General features: G+C 45.0%; 1 non-coding gene across 1 annotated transcript; it reads right to left on the bottom strand.

Moving 5' to 3' along the window:
- Nucleotides 1-5,321: 5,321 nt before the first annotated feature.
- On the bottom strand, nt 5,322-5,512 carry LOC112406716 (U2 spliceosomal RNA). The gene has a single exon (XR_003004615.1). It is a non-coding gene; the product is annotated as a U2 spliceosomal RNA (small nuclear RNA).
- Nucleotides 5,513-6,886: the final 1,374 nt, after the last annotated feature.

The following is a 6,886-nucleotide window of genomic DNA, read 5'->3' as shown; positions in this document are numbered from 1 at the left end:
GGGTGCCGAGGCCCCATGTAGGATATACTGCCTGCCTTGATTTAAAAAAAATCAAATAAAATACTACCAGCTTCTTACATGTGTGTTGTGCTTCAGCATTTATAAAGCATCATTATATATAATATCTCAGAGACCCTTCAAGTGGAGGAAACTTCTCGGTGCTCCTGGGGAGTATTAATACACATTCATATATATGTGGGATGTATGCATACATCTCTATAGCATTTGCATGATGATTTATAATTTACAAAACACTCTTACAAATATATCCTCTCAAGGAGAGGAAACTACTTAGTGTCCCTGCTCCTTTGGGTATAAATAAATATTAGATTGGGTTTAATAGCACTGGGATTGCTTCTTCTGTTAAATTAGATCCTTTACTTAAAACTTGGACACCAGCAGACTTGAAGCTTCACTGTGGAGCGCTGATTTGTGCCAGGAAAGATGGTGGGTTTTTTTTGCTCTTACAAGACAACTCGTCAGCTCTTTCGATGTTTTTCCTTGATGTGCTGATGATTTCTTGCAGCTGGGAGAATAGAAAGTAAAGCAGTAGCTCTTTAGCAAGCTGTCATTGCTGTGCCTGGATTTCCTGCTCAACTATTCTTCTTCTTTTCCATTTTTAAAGCCACAGGCAAATGACCACCCATTTCAGATATCAGTGAATGCTCGGTGAGTCAGATGCCTGGTGGAGGAATGTGCCCACCATAGGGTCTCTTACACCTACAGGCACCATTTTTTTAAAAAAATTAATTTATTTGGCTGCACTGGATCTTAGGTGCAGCATGCAGGATCTAGTTCCCTGACCAGGGATTGAACCCAGGCCCCCCTGCATCGGGAGTGTGAAGTCTTAACCGTTGGACCACCAGGGAAGTCCCAGGGGCACCATTTTTGAATTCAGTTATATTTTGCGAATATCTTCTCCTGGCATTTCTTTTTTATGTCACCGTGGTTTGATAGAAATTGAGAGCATTATCGTATGTGGATCTGCTCACATTCCTTGTCCCCCTCTGCTGGTTATTGCGGGTGCCGACCCTGCACCAGACTGTTTTTTTTTCTTTTTCCTTCCTGACACCTGCTCTACATTCAGAGGCCAATTCAATCTGTATGTCATTGAATCTATGATTATATTTATTCAATGAAATGAGAATTATTTCAAATATGTACCTCTCAGGGTCTTATATCACCTGTTCTACTCCTAAAATAATTGACTAATTTTAAGGAAATCTGATGCCCAATCCCAAACACCTTAAATTATACTGTGGATACTTTTGAAACCAAATGCCTTCTGATAGCCATTTTTCCTTCTTCCTTTTAGTAATGGAGCTCTGTGAGTTTTAGCCAGGCACATGGCCTCCAGCTCTAAACTACAGTTCCCAGCCTCCTTTGCAGCTGTGTATGGCCATGTGACTGAATCTGGGCCAATAGGATGTGAGTGGGAGTGATGTGTGCAACTTCTGGGTTTCTACTAAATGATGTTTGCTCTGGCTTCTCCCTTTTCTCTTCCCACCACCTGGGAAAAGTCAAAGAATGGAGCAACCTTGCAAACCACATGCTGTGGGCTACAGAGTTGCCCCGTGTCCCCTCTTCACTTCCTCCAGACCACTCACCTGTGGACTGCAGTATTTGGCTGAGTAGCTTGCTCTGTTGTTTAACTAATAAAAATGTTAAAATTGAGCACTCATGTTAGAGAATACAATAAATTTCAGTGAAAGCTCTGTATGTGAAGGTAGGAGTTATCATGACTAGTGATTGTAACTGGTCCCCTGCCTTCATTCTCCTCCAGTTCTCCAAATGGCTCTCAAAGACAGGCCACTCTGCCGCTAAAACTCTTAAAATCTTCTGCTGGCTTCCAAGGTACCAAAAACCCCAAGCCCTTAGCACAGAGTAGAGACAATATCAGAATTTGTTTGGGCTGAAAACAATAGAATTCCTGACTAAAAATAACATAAACATCAAGGCTTTGGTCTTTTATTATAATGGGGAATCTGGAGGAAGGTGTTTCCAGCATTGGTTTAGAAGGTGAATAATGTCAGGTCTCTGCTTGCCTTTGCTTCAGTTCTCTTGGCTTTCCCTCATAGTTATATGATGGCTGCAGTGGCTCCAGGCTTCACATCCTCTTACCCATCCAAATGCAGGAAGGGAAATGGCACTCTTTTTATCAGGGAGAAAAATCTTTTCCAGAACCCCGTGGCAAACTTCCCTCATTTCTCTTTGGCCAGACTTAGTCATATGCCTATGACTTAGCTGCAAGTTGTCTGGGAAAGTGAGAGTCTCTTGTGGAAGGGAAACTCTACTTATGATACACAGGGGAGCAGACATGGCTGTAAGGCAGGCAGTTGAGCGTGTGCTCCATGAGCCTCACGTACATCCCTGAAGCAAAAAATATGACTGTAAGTTGAAATATAAAAAATTTATCTCCTGTGACCATAGGCCCATTACAAACATTTCTTTTGAATTGTTATTGTTATGACTTATTGGTTAGAACACAACTGACCAAAACAACATACAGTACACAGTTTGGTAAATAATGAAATAAATCAGATTTTACTGAAAATATATTTCTTAATGTTATTAAGACATGTTGCGGAAGAATATTATTGCTAAATGGGGTAGGGTTTAGCTTCAGTTGCATTCTAATTTTCATGTGTGTGGGTTGAGGTGTTTGGTAATCTCGCTCACAAAAATAAGTTGATGGAAACAGAAGGCATTTTATAACTGCAAGATTGATCGGTTCTTTTGGACTCCTTCTGAGTTATATGCTGAAAGGCACGTGGTGATCTATAATAAAAATTAAATATAAGGTTTGGGATGAGTGAGAGGCATTACTTTCTCTTGTAAAGGAGGAGAAGGAGACATGGGAAAGGGGACCCTCGTAATAGCTCCGCCAAAGGGCGTGTTCAGCAGATCAGTTGTGGGAGAGGAAAGCTGAGCGCTAACAATTGATTCCCTCAAGACCATCCAGGCACAGTGTTCCTCTTGGAGAGGCTTCGGAGACCCCCAGCGATACATGTACCCCAGTTTAAAGACCACTGGTTGTGAGGATCAAATGAGATAATGTACACGAAAGCCTTTAGTGTGCTGTAAAGAACGTTCCAAGGGACATTAATAATAATTGCATGCTTTGTTTTTCCCAAATTCTGGTGACAGCCCACGAGGGCTCTAAGGACTTCATGTTCCAAGTCCTGAAAGCGGCTCACTAACAGACAAGGCAGCTCCCCCTGGACTTGCTGCGAATATCCATCCTCCCAATATAAAAGAAGGTTGACGGGAGAGAGTGAGAGGTGACCTTTTCTGGGGAGTGTTGAGCCAGGCTGGAGAAGGAGCGGGTAGTTGGGGCAGGTGCGTGGGAGAGGGTGTCCTCCTGTATCCTGGCTGGATGTCTGCTCTTCCACAGTGTTTGCTGATCAGGTCTGGTCTGTGTGAACAGAGGGAGGAGCCCTGGAGGGAGCCCCTCTTACTCCCTTGAGGTCCCCATTTTAGAACAAATAGAAGGCGTAATCTGCCCAGGTGCTTGGGCCCAGGAGGCCAGACAGCACTGGAGTCTGTAGGCTTGCCAGGCTGCAGAGTGGGCCAAAGGGACATGCCAGATGGTATGAAGTCACCAGTTAGGGGCAGCCAGGCCACAGGGTCACTGTGAGTGGTTGAGGGAGGTGCCTAGGGATGTGTTTGTTCTCTGCCAGCAGGGCTTGGGGACCACAAGTTAGATTGGTGATAATGACCAATAAAAGGGGGGTAGTGACCTCGGTGCTGCTACCGTGATATTGCTGAGGTTGGAAAGGTCCTTTGTCTTTCCTACCTTTCTCCCTGCTCTGATACTGATCTCTGGCGGCCTCGGCCTGCAGTGGCTTGAAGCAGGATTTCGGTTCCCCGGGCAGAGATTGAAGTCAGGTAGCAGCAGTGAGAGCGTTGAATCCTAGCCACTAGACCACCAGGGGCCAGTGGCCAGTGACAAGGCCCTGGCCCATCAGCTTTGTAGAAATAAATTTCCACAAAGAGACGGAAATTAGTGAAACAAGTAAAGTGTTTCGTAGGAGGAGAAAGAGTAGGTGTGAATAGGCGCACACGTGTGGGCGCAGAGAGAGAGTCTCGCTCTCGTGGTGGTTTGAATCACTTATACGGGGCATTTCTTCTGCATTTCCTTTGGCCAATCATCTTGCTTTGCCTGGCTCTGAGTCCGTATTTGGTTATCTCCGGGTCCTCCCATGTGTGTGTGTGCATCTCTTAGCCAAGATGGACTTCAGCAAAGAGGCCTATGGGTAGGTTGGCATCACTCCTTTTTTGACCTCCCAGGAGCCTCTCTGCGTATGTGTAGTCAGGAAGGTCCCCTCGAGAGTGAGAAATGTGTGGTCTCTGTCTCTTTTCTGGGCAGGGCTCAGCTTCTCTGGCTCCCGCTATTTTGGAGTATCTGTCCACAGGGGACAAAGTCCAGCTGCTCAGCCTGGAGCCTATCTATCTCCTGCCTCAAGACCAGGAGAGCAGGCCCAGGAAAAGGGAATGGACAAGTGGGCCAGGCTCATCCCTCTGTCCACGCAGTGCTGCACGGGGGCCATCAGCTTGTGACAGCGCCACGTTCACTGACGCCACCTTGGCAGCTTGAAATCCACCTGGTGGGACTATTTACAGCACAAGAGTCAGCAGAAGCTACAAATCCATGATTCCCCTCCCTTCCAAGTTGAGAAGGGCGTTAGGGTGTCTCACCTCTCCCAGCACACCACTGAGTCCTAGTCACTGGAGCCAGGAGCCGAGCGTGGGGTGCTGGGGAAGGACGTGAGTCAAATATGAGACTGAGATTTACAAATGGACAAGGCTAAGGCTTGGGTAACCGAGATGAGACTATGTTAATAATTCAGTGATTGAAAAGGTGTTAAATGGGATTAAAATGTCCTTTAAAGGAGCCTACTACCCAGCAGAAGAGTAGAGTTTGGCAAAGCATAATGGTGTATTAGAAAAATAATCTGTCTCACGTATATATTTATTTATTTATTATTATTATTTTTAAAACCAATATGCTTTAATGTAAGTTTAGGTCATTCATTTTACAAACACTTATGGAATGCCTACTGTGCTTAAATCATTTTGCTAGATCTTCCCAAAGACACGGTTTATATTAATACAATTCCTAATGTCTTTTTCCTAATGCTTGCTTCAGGGGCTACATCTGGGACTGAATAGAAGCACATAGACATAGGGCTGCGGTATGGCCACCCCTGCTCTACACTCTGGTCTCTTCCAGAGGTGAACACAGCAGTCACTATCTTGATAAGGTGTGTGGATTAGTAATCACCATTCTGTTACTTTGTAAAGTTCAGTTATTTCCCCTGGAGGGGTGCACCAGTCCTGGAAATACTGCAATACCAGGTCGATGCGTGGAGTGGACGAAGCAAGCTCTCACTCCAACTCCTTGCTCCAAAAATCCGTTTAATTCGTTGTTCTCGGGTAGAGAACATATCAGATTTTAAACTGATAAGAACAGATACTACACTTGATCTTAGCCAAAAGGCCGAGAAGCGATACGTCTATATTTTATAATGGGACTTCCCCGATCAAATTACCCACCTCCACACAATAAAGATATTGAAAAGGGCCCATTTTAATTCAGAGTTGCTGAACACGATAAAGGGTTGGGGTTTTAGAGAATCGTTCCCTGACATGAGCCAGCTGGCCTCAGGCCTTTTCCTTCCCTTGGATTTTGCCACTGTGGCCTCTGGACCACAGAGCAGCGCTGATGGGGTCGGAGACCTTGTCTTGCCTCCAGCCCGGGGTGGACTTCTGCCTTGGCCGGGCTGTTTCTGGCTCCAGAAGCAGATTCTGCAGAAGTGTCAGGATCACCCTCCCTCCAGTACTTAGGCCTTTTCTAAGGAAGAGCAGCTGTGCAGAGAATTCATTCTTTTGCAGAACAGAATCCTTTAATGAGACAGATTGTTTTTATAATAGGACTTTCACAGGGAAAGAAAAAACCCCTGTCGCATAAAAGCAAATGGATTCTCTCCTCAGAACGCACATCCTCTGCCCAGCAGGTACTGAATTTCAGATGGTGTTTTCACGCTCCCAACTGGGTATTTAATGAAGAAGGAAGAGGGTCCCACTCCCCTCTCCTCTCCCACCTCCAACACTGGCGATGCACTTTCTCTGTTCATTGAGGTTCACTCTGAGGGGGAAAAGCCTATTTTAAACAAAGGCAAGAGATGTGAGATTTAGATGGAATTTAAATCAAGAAAAAAAAAAAAGGAAGCTGCACAGTTGTTTCCAGGATGACAGTATTTTATGAACCAAGTCTATCGTCCATAAGCTTCCCATTCCAAGTGATTTCAGGAACACGAAGGCTTCTGTACCAGTTAGGACTGTGTTTGGCTGAACAGTAGTTTAACAAAAATAGGATCAGTTTTTCCTCATGTAACAGAAGAGTTGTGTGGATTATTCAGGGCTGGTGTAGCTACTTAACGAAGCTACTGTCCCAGGTCCCCCCTAGCTTCCAGCTCCTTCCTTATCCTGGAGCACCTCTGCTCGGATTGGCAGGATGGCTGCCCTTCCTTCCATCATTGCCCCTGAGTTGCAGGCAGGAAGAGGGGCACTAGGCAAAGTGCAGATGTGATGGGCCACAATCTAGGCTTCGCGATCCTCGCTTTTTACCCAAAAGACCTGAAAACTTTTGTCCACACAAAAACCTGCACAGAGAGTTTTATGGCAGCTTTGTTCGTAATTGCCAGTCGGAAGCAACCAAGATGTCCTTCCGTAAGTGAATGGATAAACTATGGTACATCCAGTTAATGGAATATTATTCAGCTCTAAAAAGAAAAGAACTATCAAGCCATGAAAAGACATGGAGGAACCTTACCTGTATATGACTAAGTGAAATAAGCCAACCTGAAAAGGCTACCTACTGTAT

This window comes from Neophocaena asiaeorientalis, unplaced genomic scaffold (assembly GCF_003031525.2).
Source record: "Neophocaena asiaeorientalis asiaeorientalis breed wild unplaced genomic scaffold, Neophocaena_asiaeorientalis_V1.1 scaffold59, whole genome shotgun sequence".
In the NCBI taxonomy this organism is placed as follows: Eukaryota; Metazoa; Chordata; class Mammalia; order Artiodactyla; family Phocoenidae; genus Neophocaena; species Neophocaena asiaeorientalis.
This window is presented reverse-complemented; position numbering and strand designations above follow the sequence as displayed.